The following is a 14,345-nucleotide window of genomic DNA, read 5'->3' as shown; positions in this document are numbered from 1 at the left end:
GAAAGCTAACCATGGCTGGCTGTCAGAGTGCAAAGGTACAGAAAAGAATCCATTAGACATATCAATTACTGAAAAGATCTTACTCTCTAATGGTATGCCATTACAAATTGTGGAAGGATCTGCCACTAGAGGGGTGATTTTATCAATATTTTTATTGGCTACTCTGTAGTCTATTGTAAGTCTCCATGTCCCATTGGATTTCTTGATGGTTTTAGGGCAAAATTGTACCTCTTTGGGCGGGGTTTAATACAAAACAGAATCTTCACCTACTACACCAGTTAAAGAACGTTTGGTTTTCTTGTACGGTATGTCTAAACCTTTAGCCAATTTTGTAGGAATTATTGTAATCTCTGCACCTGTATCAAGCAAAAAATCAATTTCTTTCTCTTGTATGCTACCTTTCACAAAAATTATTTTGTCATTATGATGGATTACAGGTGAAAGGTAGCTACTCACAGCCCCAACAATTAGTTTTTTTCCTGGTCTTTTTGTGCTCTTAGAAGAGCCTGAACTAGCTGTCCTAAAGTTTCAGTGGACACTTGCGGAACTATTTCAGGGTTGTATGCAGGCTGAGAAGGAGCAGAATTATGCATAGCATTTCTTTTTGTATCTTGCAACTTCTTCCTACACTCTTTCTCCCAATGTCCTAATTTTCCACAGTAGTGGCATTTGCCTTCTTTTTTAGACCACCTGTTTACTGGTGGCGTTGTGCTAAATGTAGCTGCTGCTGCTACTCTCACTTTGGCTTTAACATCAGCATCTCTTTCCCATGCTGCCAAACTGTCTAAGTTACTTCTGAGAGTTCTGTTAGACCAAGCTATATCTAGGAATGGCAAAGCTCTTCTGTATTCAGCAACAAGACCATCTGACCAGATACGAATCAGTGGTCCTTTGTCATCAAGCACACTTTCAGAGTCATCCACTATTCCACTGTACGTTACGGCTGACTGACAAAACCTCTCAGTATATTCGCACACATTTTCATCTTTCTTTTGTACACAGCTAGTAATTCTAGACCAATCTATTTTGGGCCCTAAGATATTCTTTAGGATTTTTAAAACACCTTCTCTCATATCACTTCTACTGGCATGTTGTAGTTCAGAAGTCACGGCAGATTCAAAACTGTTGAATTCAGTTTCAGTTAAAATTTGTGACATTAACTGTGTGACCTCTGTTAACAACATGTCATATAGACGCATTTTGCTGATTAATGTTCTTCTAAATTCAGAAAACTGTTTACGTGCTGAAGGTAGGCTCTGGGACAGTCGCTCTATGTCTTTAGGTCCAAGTGCTTTTGAGACAGTTTGTATTCGACTACAGAAGGGTGGGTAGAAACACTTTCATTTTCCTCAATTCCCTGTGATCTCTTTCTAGCACCACACACATTTACTGAATTTACAGGCACATCAGTTACTGGGCGGAGAGCCGCATCCGTTTCAAAGAACGCTCGTAAGTCAGGGTAAATGTTATCTGGCTGACTAACTTCTACATCATTTTTTTCTATAGGTTTGTTGCGGTTCAATTTCTTAGTCAAAGAAGAAATTCTAGCACGTAGCTCTTTGTTCTCTTTTTCTAGTTATGCTGAGACTGTTGTGTAGCTACTGCTAAACCAAATTCTCTGTGACAACAGATAATTGCTTCCACATTGTTCTTGCGAACACTTGCTCCTAGAACCTTTTTACACTCTTCTACAGACCAAATCTTATCTGGATGAATCTCATATATCTGTGTTAGTTCTTGTCTAACTTTTTCAGTGACTATTAGATCCATCTGTTCTCCTAACAGTGTTTTAAATTCGCTATCTGACCACAAAGGAGTAGCAAGACCACCTTTTTCCATTGTTGGAACCAGCCGAGCATTTTTTCTAACCATTTTGTGATGTTTCTTTATCACACAATCAAAAACACTAAAACTTCTCTGATCAACAGAGGGTACACTTGTTAACACAAATCAACTATTGTTAAACTTCCTTGTTACCAACACATCACAAACTATCAGCATGCTACGCTAATCTTCCCTAAAAGAAAAATGCAAAGGATCTTTCACCTTCTTAACTTTTAGAGGATAAAACAAACAAAAACACTAAATCTTCTCTGCTAAAAAGAGGCTACACTCGATAACACAGTTAACCTTCCTTGCCCAGAGCAAAGGGTAACACACAAAATATTAGCACGCTACGCTAATCTTCTCTAAAAGGAAATGTAAAGGATCTTTCACCTTCCTAACTTTTAGAGGATAAACACATCCCTGTTTGAACAGAGGTTCACCAATATTAACACGTAATGTTAACCTTCCCTAACTTTAGAGGATACCTTCTCTAGCAACGTAGAGGCTATACTTTCATCTTTAAAATAAACTTTTAAAGGGTAACTTTGTTAGCCAGAAACTGCAGCTGTCTGATAACTGTTCTCTGACGGCGCAGGGGATTGTACTGGTCTTCAGTGGTTCTTTGAATAGAGTGAAACTCACCAAATCGTTGTTTATACGGAAAGGATTCCGTTTGGAACTCAGTCAAAAAAAGTTTGTTCTTTGTTGAGCTTTGAAGTTTCAGGATTCAGTTCTGGAACTCAGTCTTTGTTGAGTGGAGATTTCAGTTCTGGAACTCAGTCTTTGTTGAGTGGAGATTTCAGTTCTGGAACTCAGTCTTTGTTGAGTGGAGAATTCAGTTCTGGATTCAGGTAAGATTCTCTCTGGAATGCAGTTAGACCTTTGAGCTTGAATCCCAATCTGGATTCAGGTGAAGTTAATTCTATCCGGGTCACGGCACCATCTGTAGTGAACTTTTTCCTTGTAGAAAAGTTAGAAGCTCAGACCAGGAGACGGAGGAAGTTTTCCAAGCAGAAGTTCTTTTATTGCTTTTCGCTGCAGTCATACCAACATCGTCTGACTTCTTGAGTCAAACATTGTAATATATATACATTATAAAAGGGAGGGATTACATTGTGATGGTGGAAACTCATATACAGGTTTAGGAACCTATATTAAAAGAGAGAGGGAAAAAACCTATTCAAACCCTGAGACTCCAGAACAGGAATGACAGGACTCTCTCTTGCTAAGACAAAAGCTCGCGAGAGTCTCCAAGAGTTTCACTAACATGTTTCATTTAACTTACAATAGAAAGAAACCCGTCTGACAGCTGTATATAGAGACACAGAATAAGACAGGACTTTCGTGCTCCACAGCTGAATGCTAAATTCAATTTACAGAACTTTCTCAGTTTATATATGATAGTATTAGAAGTTAAATTAAACATTTGACAAAGTTGTATTCCTTCACCGACAAAGAGGTTTATCACAGTTTCGTGTTTAAAGTCTGTTTAGAGAGAACGGTGTCATCTTAGCGGCCCCTAATTTATTAACAAATGACCATTTCGAAGTGAATCAATCTAAACTAACTTTAGCTTGAAATAACATTATTCAAGAACCACTATGAACCCAAACCAATCTCTGTTACCTTAAATTATATGTTTATCTCTGTAAAAAGCTGCTTTGAAACAATCTACATTGTTAAAAGCGCTATATAAATGAGGATGACTTGACTTGACTTGACTTGGATGTGAGCAGCAGAGGATGAACACCTCCCTCAAAGGCTGGGAAGAGGACAAGAAGTGATTAGGGAATGTATGCAACAAACTGTCATATTTTCACCCAAACAGGGATTTGAACAGAACTTACCTTAAAGTGTTAATCCTCCTTAAACAATGCTTACTTCAGGCTTGAAAAGAGGCCATTTTCCATGTTAGAGAAAAAAACAGCTCGTACAAAGCACCAGGATGTCACAATTCCTGTTGAAAAGAGGCAAGGAGCCACATAGTCGGCAGGGTTCTGTAGTGTTACAAATTTATTAAATGTTTTCATTTAGGTTCCAATACAATACTATATAAACTGAGAAAGTTTGGTAGACTGAATTTAGCATTTGAAGTATAAATGATGACATCAGAATAATCAGTAAGTGATTCGTTGCCAGTCCTGATCTCTGTGTTATAAGTCAAGCAATTCAGGTGTCGGACATTAGCTTTTGTCTGTATGCACCTCCTGGCCATTAAGATGGGTGATACAGTCAGGCAGATTTCTGAAACTCTCACCTTTTGTTCTAATGGCTCTCGGAGCCACTGTCCCAGTCGGTGAAGAGTCTGGCTGATTGGATTAGGATATTTAAACTTGAATCACACTGTTATGCTGACGAGATCAGGGCTGTGGAACTTCCGGTCAAGTGCTGATTCCTGTACTTCACATTTACATGCTTTGTTCAGATTGCCTCCCCCCTTTTATGTAAATCCATCCCCCTTTGGAAGGCTAAAACACTGTGTTTTTAGATATTGAGTTAGACTTGGTGACTACAGCGATGCCACAGCAATAAAGAACTCTGCTTAAAATATAGCCCCAAGTCTCCTGGTCTTTCGCTTCTAAGTCTTCTACACTGAAGAAGGAAAAAGTTCACAACAGCTCGAACCTGCGCGGGAGACCCCAATGGATTTCAAGCCCATCACCTTAACCTCTTGGCCACGACTACTCTTGATAGTGAGTCACATGCTATTTTCTTTTCTGGATGTGAGCAGCAGAGGATGAACACCTCCTTCAAAGGCTGGGAAGAGGACAACAAGTGATTAGGGAATGTCTGCAACAAAACCTCTCGGCCACGACTACACTGTGAGTGAGTCACATGCTATTTTCTTTTCTGGATGTAAGTAGCAGAGGACAACCATCAATGTTGATGCTAAATCCTGATGTACTCGTTACATCATAAGAAGAATGGAATCTAAGCTAATTTTAGTGTCTTTGTTTATTCCATGGTTTTCCCACAGCCTGCCGGATCCAGGCCGTTTCCTGATCTGACCAAGGACCTTCGCCTAGACCTGATGACAATGCATTGCTGAAGTGCCAACTAGCCTCTCCCTATGGAGGATCCCTATACCACTCTACAGATAAAGCGTTGTGGAATTTCCGGTTCGCGTACCTACCCGAAGTGATAAAATAAAATAAAATTCTGCATCAAAATTTATAGGCAAGACAAGTAGTTTGTTTAGGCATGGTTTGTAGGGAATTACAAACCTGCGCACATATATTCAAACGCACATAACTATAGAATCAATTCTTAATGCGCATGTGAACGCGATCAGCGTCTATCACAGGTTCGTGTTTAAAGTCTGTTTAGAGAGAACGGTGTCGTCTTAGCGGCCCCTAATTTAATAACAAATGACCATTTCGACGGAAGTGAATCAATCAGAACTAACTTTAGCTGGAAATAACATTATTCAAGAACCACTATAAAACCAAACCAATCTCTGTTACCTTAAATTATATGTTTATCTCTGTAAAAAGCTGCTTTGAAACAATCTACATTGTTAAAAGGGCTATATAAATGAGGATGACTTGACTTGACTTGGATGTGAGCAGCAGAGGATGAACACCTCCCACAAAGGCAAAGGAAGAGGACAACAAGTGATTAGGGAATGTATGCAACAAACTGTCAGATTTTCACCAAAACAGGGAATTAAACCGAACTTACCTTAAAGTGTTAATCCTCCTTAAACAATGCTCACTTCAGGCTTGAAATGAGCCCAATTTCTGTCTTAGAAAAAAAAGCAGCTCATACAAAGATCCTGGATGTCACAATTCAAAAAGGCAAAAAGAAGTTCTACTACGTCTTCACCTACACAAATACCTTCTCACTTCAGGCTTGAAAAGAGATGTGTGTTGCCCAATTTTCCAGGCTAGAGAAAAAGAAGCTCATACAAAGATCTTGGATGTCACAAGCAGACAAAGAGACACATAGTCGGCAGGGTCCGAACCTGCAAGGGGAAACCCCAATGGATATCAAGTGCATCGCCTTAACCTCTCGGCCACGACTACACTCTGAGTGAGTCACATGCTATTTATTTTCTGGATGTGTGCAGCAGAGGACAACCATCAATGTGGATGTTAAATCCTGTTGTACTCGTTACATCATAAGAAAAATGGCATCTAAGCTAATTTTAGTGTCTTTGTTTATCCCAAGGTTTTCCCACAGCCTGCCAGTTCCAGATCTGGCGAAGGACCTTCGCCGTGACCCGATGACAATACAGTGTTTCACGTAGTCGGCAGGGTTCGAACCTGCGCGGGGAGACCCCAATGGATTTCAAGTCCATCGCCTTAACCTCTCGGCATCGACTAAGCAGCAGAGGATCCACTCAGCTAACATATTGTGTTGGCAAAAAGGAGTTCAACTACGTCTTCACCTACACAAATACCTTCTCACTTCAGGCTTGAAAAGAGGTGTGGGTTGCCCAATGTTCCATGTTAGGGAAAAAAGCAGCTCGTACAAAGACCTTGGATGTAACAATTCCTGTCGCAAGCAGACAAAGAGCCACGTACTTGGCAGGGTTCGACCCTGTGCGGGGAAACCCCAATGGATTTTGACTCCATCGCCTTAACCTCTCTGCCACAGCTACACTGTGAGTGAGTCACATGCTATTTTCTTTTCTGGATATGAGCAGCAGAGAACACCGGGGCCAAGCATTAATGTCGATGTGAGCAGCAGAGGATCCACTCAGCTAACATATTGTGTTGGCAAAAAGGAGTTCAACTACGTCTTCACCTACACAAATACCTTCTCACTTCAGGCTTGAAAAGAGGTGTGGGTTGCCCAATGTTCCATGTTAGGGAAAAAAGCAGCTCGTACAAAGACCTTGGATGTAACAATTCCTGTCGCAAGCAGACAAAGAGCCACGTACTTGGCAGGGTTCGACCCTTTGCGGGGAAACCCCAATGGATTTTGACTCCATCGCCTTAACCTCTCTGCCACAACTACACTGTGAGTGAGTCACATGCTATTTTCTTTTCCGGATATGAGCAGCAGAGAACACCGGGGCCAACCATTATTTTGATGTGAGCAGCAGAGGATCCACTCAGCTAATATATTGTGTTGGAAAAAAGGAGTTCAACAAAGTCTTCACCTACAAAAAAAAAATTGCTCACTTCAAGCTTGAAAAGAGATGTGGGTTGCCCAATTTTCCGTGTTAGAGAATAAAGCAGCTCGTACAAAGGATGTCACAATTCCTCTTGCAAAGAGACGAGGAGCCACGTAGTCGGCAGGGTTTGAACCTGCGCGGGGAAACCCCAATGGATTTCAAGTCCATCGCCTTAAACTCTCGGCCACGATTACTCTTGATAGTGAGCCACATGCTGTTTTCTTTTCTGGATGTGAGCAGCAGAGAACACCGGGGCCAACCATTATTTTGATATGAGCAGCTGAGGATCCACTCAGCTAATATATTGTGTTGGCAAAAAGGAGTTCAACTATGTCTTCACCTACACAAATACCTTCTCACTTCAAGCTAGAAAAGAGATGTGGGTTGCCCAATTTTCCATGTTAGAGTCGAGTTTAAAGTCTGTTTAGAGAGAACGGTGTCGTCTTAGCGGCCCCTAATTTAATAACAAATGATCATTTCGAAGGAAGTGAATCAATCAAAACTAACTTTAGCTGGAAATAAGATTATTCAAGAACCACTATAAAACCAAACCAATCTCTGTTACCTTAAATTATATGTTTATCTCTGTAAAAAGCTGCTTTGAAACAATCTACATTGTTAAAAGCGCTACATAAATGAGGATGACTTGACTTGACTTGACTTGAATGTGAGCAGCAGAGGATGAACACCTCCCTCAAAGGCTGGGAAGAGGACAACAAGTGATTAGGGAATGTATGCAACAAACTGTCAGATTTTCACCCAAACAGGGAATTGAACCGAACTTACCTTAAAATGTAAATCCTCCTTAAACAATGCTCACTTCAGGCTTGAAATGAGCCCAATTTCTGTGTTAGAAAAAAAAGCAGCTCATACAAAGATCCTGGATGTCACAATTCCTGTCACAAGCAGACAAAGAGCCACATAGTCGGCAGGGTTTGAACCTGCGCGGGGAAACTCCAATGGATTTAGAGCCCATTGCCATAACCTCTCGGCCACAACTACCCTTGATAGTGAGTCACATGCTATTTCCGTTTCTGGATGTGAGCAGCAGAGAACACCGGGGCCAACCATTAATGTCGATGTGAGCAGCAGAGGATCCACTCAGCTAACATATTGTGTTGGCAAAAAGGAGTTCAACTACGTCTTCACCTACACAAATACCTTCTCACTTCAGGCTTGAAAGGAGATGTGAGTTGCCCAATTTTCCATGTTAGAGAAAAAGCAGCTCATACAAAGATCTTGGATGTCGCAAGCAGACAAAGAGACACATAGTCGGCAGGGTCCGAACCTGCACGGGGAAACCCCAAAGGATATCAAGTGCATCGCATTAACCTCTCGGCCACGACTACACTCTGAGTGAGTCACATGCTATTTTCTTTTCTGGATATGAGCAGCAGAGAACACCGGGGCCAACCATTATTTTGATGTGAGCAGCAGAGGATCCACTCAGCTAATATATTGTGTTGGCAAAAAGGAGTTCAACAATGTCTTCACCTACACAAAAAACCTGCTCACTTCAAGCTAGAAAAGAGATGTGGGTTGCCCAATTTTCCATGTTAGAGAATAAAGCAGCTCGTACAAAGGATGTCACGATTCCTCTCGCAAAGAGACAAGGAGCCACGTAGTCGGCAGGGTTCAACACTGCGCGGGGAGACCCCAATGGATTTCAAGTCCATCGCCTTAAGCTCTCGGCCACAACTACTCTTGATAGTAAGTCAAATGCTATTTTATTTTCTGGATGTGTGCAGCAGAGGACAACCATCAATGTGGATGTTAAATCCTGTTGTACTCGTTACATCATAAGAAAAATGGCATCAAAGCTAATTTTAGTGTCTTTGTTTCTCCCAAGGTTTTCCCGCAGCCTGCCGGATCCAGATCTGATGAAGGACCTTCGCCTGGACCCGATGACAATGCAGTGCTGAAGTGCCAACTAGCCTCTCCCTATGGAGGATCCCTATACCACTCTACAGATAAAGCATTGCAACAACGTCTTCACCTAAAAAAAACCTACTCACTTCAAGCTTGAAAAGAGTTGTGGGTTGCCCAATTTTCCTTGTTAGAAAATAAACCAGCTCGTACAAAGGATGTCACAATTCCTCTCGCAAAGAGACAAGGAGCCACGTAGTCGGCAGGGTTCGAACCTGCGCGGGGAGACCCCAATGGATTTCAAGTCCATCGCCTTAACCTCTCGGCCACGACTACTCTTGATAGTGAGTCACGTGCTATTTCCGTTTCTTGATGTGAGCAGCAGAGAACACCGGGGCCAACCATTAATGTCGATGTGAGCAGCAGAGGATCAACTCAGCTAACATATTGTGTTGGCAAAAAGGAGTTCAACTACGTCTTCACATACACAAATAGCATTAATGTCGATGTGAGCAGCAGAGGATCCACTCAGCTAACATATTGTGTTGGCAAAAAGGAGTTCAACTACGTCTTCACCTACACAAATACCTTCTCACTTCAGGCTTGAAAGGAGATGTGAGTTGCCCAATTTTCCATGTTAGAGAAAAAGCAGCTCATACAAAGATCTTGGATGTCGCAAGCAGACAAAGAGACACATAGTCGGCAGGGTCCGAACCTGCACGGGGAAACCCCAAAGGATATCAAGTGCATCGCATTAACCTCTCGGCCACGACTACACTCTGAGTGAGTCACATGCTATTTTCTTTTCTGGATATGAGCAGCAGAGAACACCGGGGCCAACCATTATTTTGATGTGAGCAGCAGAGGATCCACTCAGCTAATATATTGTGTTGGCAAAAAGGAGTTCAACAATGTCTTCACCTACACAAAAAACCTGCTCACTTCAAGCTAGAAAAGAGATGTGGGTTGCCCAATTTTCCATGTTAGAGAATAAAGCAGCTCGTACAAAGGATGTCACGATTCCTCTCGCAAAGAGACAAGGAGCCACGTAGTCGGCAGGGTTCAACACTGCGCGGGGAGACCCCAATGGATTTCAAGTCCATCGCCTTAAGCTCTCGGCCACAACTACTCTTGATAGTAAGTCAAATGCTATTTTATTTTCTGGATGTGTGCAGCAGAGGACAACCATCAATGTGGATGTTAAATCCTGTTGTACTCGTTACATCATAAGAAAAATGGCATCAAAGCTAATTTTAGTGTCTTTGTTTCTCCCAAGGTTTTCCCGCAGCCTGCCGGATCCAGATCTGATGAAGGACCTTCGCCTGGACCCGATGACAATGCAGTGCTGAAGTGCCAACTAGCCTCTCCCTATGGAGGATCCCTATACCACTCTACAGATAAAGCATTGCAACAACGTCTTCACCTAAAAAAAACCTACTCACTTCAAGCTTGAAAAGAGTTGTGGGTTGCCCAATTTTCCTTGTTAGAAAATAAACCAGCTCGTACAAAGGATGTCACAATTCCTCTCGCAAAGAGACAAGGAGCCACGTAGTCGGCAGGGTTCGAACCTGCGCGGGGAGACCCCAATGGATTTCAAGTCCATCGCCTTAACCTCTCGGCCACGACTACTCTTGATAGTGAGTCACGTGCTATTTCCGTTTCTTGATGTGAGCAGCAGAGAACACCGGGGCCAACCATTAATGTCGATGTGAGCAGCAGAGGATCAACTCAGCTAACATATTGTGTTGGCAAAAAGGAGTTCAACTACGTCTTCACATACACAAATACCTTCTCACTTCAGGCTTGAAAAGAGGTGTGGGTTGCCCAATGTTCCATGTTAGAGAAAAAAGCAGCTCGTACAAAGACCTTGGATGTCACAATTCCTGTCGCAAGCAGACAAAGAGCCACGTAGTTGGCAGGGTTCGACCCTGTGCGGGTATACCCCAATGGATTTTGAGTCCATCGCCTTAACCTCTCTGCCAAAACTACACTGTGAGTGAGTCACATGCTATTTTCTTTTCTGGATGTGAGCAGCAGAGAACACCGGGGCCAACCATTAATGTCGATGTGAGCAGCAGAGGATCCACTCAGCTAACATATTGTGTTGGCAAAAAGGAGTTCAACTACGTGTTCACCTACACAAATACCTTCTCACTTCAGGCTTGAAAAGAGATGTGGTTTGCCCAATTTTCCATGTTAGAGAAAAAGCAGCTCATAAAAAGATCTTGGTTGTCACAAGCAGACACGTAGTCGGCAGGGTCCGAACCTGCCCGGGGAAACCCCAATGGATATCATGTGCATCGCCTTAACCTCTCGGCCACGACTACACTGTGAGCAAGTCACATGCTATTTTCTTTTCTGGATATGAGCAGCAGAGAACACCGGGGCCAACCATTATTTTGATGTGAGCAGCAGAGGATCCACTCAGCTAATATATTGTGTTGGCAAAAAGGAGTTCAACAACGTCTTCACCTACACGAAAACTTGCTCACTTCAAGCTTGAAAAGAGATGTGGGTAGCCCAATTTTCCATGTTAGAGAATAAAGCAGCTTGTACAAAGGATGTCACAATTCCTCTCGCAAAGAGACAAAGAGCCACATAGTCGGCAGGGTTTGAACCTGCGCGGGGAGACCCCAATGGATTTCAAGTCCATCGCCTTAACCTCTCGGCCACAACTACTCTTAATAGTAATTCACATGGTATTTTATTTTCTGGATGTGTGCAGCAGAGGACAACCATCAATGTGGATGTTATATCCTGTTGTACTCATTACATCATAAGAAAAATGGCATCTAAGCTAATTTTAGTGTCTTTGTTTATCCGAAGATTTTCCCGCAGCCTGCCGGATCCATATCTGACAAAGGTCCTTCGCCTGGACCCGATGATAATGCAGTGCTGAAGTGCCAACTAGCCTCTCCCTATGGAAGATCCCTATACAACTCTACAGATAAAGCATTGCAACAACGTCTTCACCTACACAAAAAACTGCTCACTTCAAGCTTGAAAAGAGATTTGGGTTGCCCAATTTTCCATGTTAGAGAATAAAGTAGCTCGTACAAAGGATATCACAATTCCTCTCGCAAAGAGACAAGGAGCCACGTAGTCCGCAGGGTTCGAAACTGCGCGGGGAGACCCCAATGGATTTCAAATCCATCGCCTTAACCTCTCGGCCACGACTACTCTTGATAGTGAGTCACATGCTATTTCGGTTTCTCGATGTGAGCAGCAGAGAACACCGGGGCCAACCATTAATTTCGATGTGAGCAGCAGAGGATCCACTCAGCTAACATATTGTGTTGGCAAAAAGGAGTTCAACTACGTCTTCACCTACACAAATACCTTCTCACTTCAGGCTTGAAAAGAGGTTTGGGTTGCCCAATGTTCCATGTTAGAGAAAAAAGCAGCTCGTACAAAGATCTTGGATGTCACAATTCCTGTCGCAAGCAGACAAAGAACCACGTAGTTGGCAGGGTTCGACCCTGTGCGGGGATACCCCAATGGATTTTGAGTCCATCGCCTTAACCTCTCTGCCAAAACTACACTGTGAGTCACATGCTATTTTCTTTTTTGGATGTGAGCAGCAGAGAACACCGGGGCCAACCATTAATGTCGATGTGAGCAGCAGAGGATCCACTCAGCTAACATATTGTGTTGGCAAAAAGGAGTTCAACTACGTCTTTACCTACACAAATACTTTCTCACTTCAGGCTTGAAAAGAGATGTGGTTTGCCCAATTTTCCATGTAAGAGAAAAAGCAGCTCATACAAAGATCTTGGATGTCACAAGCAGACAAAGAGACACGTAGTCGGCAGGGTCCGAACCTGCATGGGGAAACCCCAATGGATATCATGTGCATCGCCTTAACCTCTCGGCCACGACTACACTGTGAACAAGTCACATGCTATTTTCTTTTCTGGATATGAGCAGCAGAGAACACCGGGGCCAACCATTATTTTGATGTGAGCAGCAGAGGATCCACTCAGCTAATATATTGTGTTGGCAAAAAGGAGTTCAACAACGTCTTCACCTACACAAAAACCTGCTCACTTCAAGCTTGACAAGAGATGTGGGTTGCCCAATTTTCCATGTTAGAGAATAAAGCAGCTCGTACAAAGGATGTCACAATTCCTCTTGCAAAGAGACAAGGACCCACGTAGTCGGCAGGGTTCGAACCTGCGCGGGGGAACCCCAATGGATTTCAAGTCCATCGCATTAACCTCTCGGCCACAACTACTCTTAATAGTTACATGGTGTTTGTTTTCTGGATGTGAGCAGTAGAGAACACCGGGGCCAACCATTATTTTGATGTGAGCAGCAGAGGATCCACTCAGCTAAGATATTGTGTTGGCAAAAAGAAGTTCAACTATGTCTTCACCTACACAAATACCTTCTCACTTCAAGCTTGAAAAAAGATGTGGGTTGCCCAATATTCCATGTTAGAGTTGTGTTTAAAGTCTGTTTAGAGAGAACGGTGTCGTCTTAGCGGCCCCTAATTTAATAACAAATGATCATTTCGACGGAAGTGAATCAATCAAAACTAACTTTAGCTGGAAATAACATTATTCAAGAACCACTATAAAACCAAACCAATCTCTGTTACCTTAAATTATATGTTTATATCTGTAAAAAGCTGCTTTGAAACAATCTACATTGTTAAAAGCGCTATATAAATGAGGATGACTTGACTTGACATGCTAAATGATCATTTTTGACGGAAGTGAATCAATCAAAACTAACTTTAGCTGGAAATAACATTATTCAAGAACCACTATAAAACCAAACCAATCTCCGTTACCTTAAATTATATGTTTATCTCTGTAAAAAGCTACTTTGAAACAATCTACTTTGTTAAAATGGCTATATAAATATTGGGATGTCTTGACTTGACTTGGATGTGAGCAGCAGAGGATGAACACCTCCCTCAAAGGCTGGGAAGAGGACAAGAAGTGATTAGGAAATGTATGCAACAAACTGTCCGATTTTCACCCAAACAGAGAATTGAACCGAACTAACCTTAAAATGTTAATCCTCCTTAAACAATGCTCACTTCAGGCTTGAAATGAGCCCAATTTCTGTGTTAGGGAAAAAAGCAGCTCATACAAAGATCCTGGATGTCACAATTTCTATCACAAGCAGAAAAAGAGCCACATAGTCGGCAGGTTTTGAACCTGCGCAGGGAAACACCAATGGATTTAGAGCCCATCGCCATAACCTCTCGGCCACAACTACTCTTGATAGTGAGTCAAATGCTATTTCCATTTCTGGATGTGAGCAGCAGAGAACACCGGGGCCAACCATTAATTTCGATGTAAGCAGCAGAGGATCCACTCAGCTAACATATTGTGTTGGCAAAAAGGAGTTCAACTACGTCTTCACCTACACAAATACCTTCTCACTTCAGGCTTGAAAAGAGATGTGGGTTGCCCAATTTTCCATGTTAGAGAAAAAAGCAGCTCATACAAAGATATTGGATGTTGCAAGCAGACAAAGAGACACGTAGTCGGGAGGGTCCGAACCTGCACGGGGAAAC

General features: G+C 42.4%; 7 non-coding genes across 7 annotated transcripts; all 7 read right to left on the bottom strand.

Annotated features, from left to right (window-relative positions):
* Window positions 1-6,071: 6,071 nt before the first annotated feature.
* On the bottom strand, window positions 6,072-6,153 carry trnas-uga (transfer RNA serine (anticodon UGA)). Its single transcript has one exon. It is a non-coding gene; the product is annotated as a tRNA-Ser (tRNA).
* Window positions 6,154-7,061: 908 nt separating this feature from the next.
* Window positions 7,062-7,143, bottom strand: trnas-uga (transfer RNA serine (anticodon UGA)). Its single transcript has one exon. It is a non-coding gene; the product is annotated as a tRNA-Ser (tRNA).
* A 1,926-nt stretch (window positions 7,144-9,069) lies between these two features.
* Window positions 9,070-9,151, bottom strand: trnas-uga (transfer RNA serine (anticodon UGA)). The gene has a single exon. It is a non-coding gene; the product is annotated as a tRNA-Ser (tRNA).
* Window positions 9,152-10,362: 1,211 nt separating this feature from the next.
* On the bottom strand, window positions 10,363-10,444 carry trnas-uga (transfer RNA serine (anticodon UGA)). Its single transcript has one exon. It is a non-coding gene; the product is annotated as a tRNA-Ser (tRNA).
* A 968-nt stretch (window positions 10,445-11,412) lies between these two features.
* On the bottom strand, window positions 11,413-11,494 carry trnas-uga (transfer RNA serine (anticodon UGA)). The gene has a single exon. It is a non-coding gene; the product is annotated as a tRNA-Ser (tRNA).
* A 419-nt stretch (window positions 11,495-11,913) lies between these two features.
* trnas-uga (transfer RNA serine (anticodon UGA)) lies at window positions 11,914-11,995 on the bottom strand. The gene has a single exon. It is a non-coding gene; the product is annotated as a tRNA-Ser (tRNA).
* Window positions 11,996-12,967: 972 nt separating this feature from the next.
* Window positions 12,968-13,049, bottom strand: trnas-uga (transfer RNA serine (anticodon UGA)). The gene has a single exon. It is a non-coding gene; the product is annotated as a tRNA-Ser (tRNA).
* Window positions 13,050-14,345: the final 1,296 nt, after the last annotated feature.

This window comes from Siphateles boraxobius, unplaced genomic scaffold (assembly GCF_051911475.1).
Source record: "Siphateles boraxobius isolate OS27281-9 unplaced genomic scaffold, OSU_SipBor_1 7, whole genome shotgun sequence".
NCBI classification, from domain to species: Eukaryota; Metazoa; Chordata; class Actinopteri; order Cypriniformes; family Leuciscidae; genus Siphateles; species Siphateles boraxobius.
The sequence above is the reverse complement of the archived record's forward strand: the minus strand, read 5'-3'. Positions and strand labels throughout refer to the sequence as shown.